The sequence below is a fragment of the Rhagoletis pomonella genome, unplaced genomic scaffold, assembly GCF_013731165.1.
Source record: "Rhagoletis pomonella isolate Grant_MI unplaced genomic scaffold, Rhpom_1.0 Rhpom_scaffold_00008, whole genome shotgun sequence".
In the NCBI taxonomy this organism is placed as follows: domain Eukaryota; kingdom Metazoa; phylum Arthropoda; class Insecta; order Diptera; family Tephritidae; genus Rhagoletis; species Rhagoletis pomonella.
This window is the reverse complement of record NW_023458562.1, coordinates 19,412-20,713: the sequence shown is the minus strand read 5'-3', so window position 1 is coordinate 20,713 and position 1,302 is coordinate 19,412.

The following is a 1,302-nucleotide window of genomic DNA, read 5'->3' as shown; positions in this document are numbered from 1 at the left end:
TTGCAATAATTCTTAACCAGGAAATACGTTTATGATAAACTTTGGGAAAATGGGCGTGGCAACGCCCACTTATGATCACATACATGTATCTCGGTAACCGTTCTACCAATTTGTACCAAACTCGGTATGGTTATTGTGCTTTCCACATAAAAGCAAAACGTTGAAAATTATTGAATTCGGACTAAAATTACGGCCGCTTTTCATATAACGGTAAATTTCAGAAATGCTTGAAACTGCAATATTTCGAAATTTAAGGACGCTAATTTACTCAAAATTGATACACTCCGGCTTACAATCTAGCGGTAGCTTTCGGAAAGGTGAAAAAACATATATTTAATACTTGCGCCGGGTATTTAATGTTCGGCTCCACCCGAACTTAGACTTTCTTAACTGTTATAGTTGAATTACTAACAGGCTCATTTTCAAGTCCGCTTCTTCTTGGCGAAGTTAGCCTTAGTGTTCCCTCCCGGGTATCAAGACACTTTTGCCCCCTATTTCTGAAAGCTTGTAAAACTAATTTTGAATTGCACGACCCACTCCATTGCTTATGCCAGGATTTTAACTCTCATTCCAGCACGTTTGATATATCCGATCCGCTTTTCAGCATTAAGAAATTGATACTGTCCTCTCTCAATAGATGAATCATTAAAATAAAGACATGAAATCGGCTGATGAATTTAGTTCTGTAACTGAACAGTTTTAGATCGCGACACTTAACAAACTCCTGCCTATCGTGACTCGGCGCAAAAATTGAAAATACTGGTTCCGTACGTCATGCGGACTGCGCCCCTCGTGCGGATGGGCGGGAATGGAGGGTAAAAACCGTTGGGATATTATTATTAACAAATTTACAACAAACACATAATTTTTGACAATCAGTACAGCAGCTTATGACATTTGTACATACATACAAATATATATACAACCATTGAAACATATGTACATACATGAAAACATTGCTGTCTATAAGTACATACATATGCCCATCAGTACATCAACGAAGCCCGTTTGCTTCATCATAAATATATCCATACAAACATATGTACATATGTACGAAAGGATGTACTTACGCGAAGCACGCTTGCATCATTTATACATATACTAGCTTATAACCGCGGGTTTCATCCCGCGCTTTCATACAAATATGAAAAATAACTTAATGATGTTAGATTTTATTTCTGTGCCCATTTCGTTATAGCTCGTTATTTTTTAAGCGAGTTAAGGTATTTAGGCCGTTCAAAACTATAAAATTATAAAATCTCTGCGCGCTAGGCATACGAAAGATATCAATCCCTCTAAGTT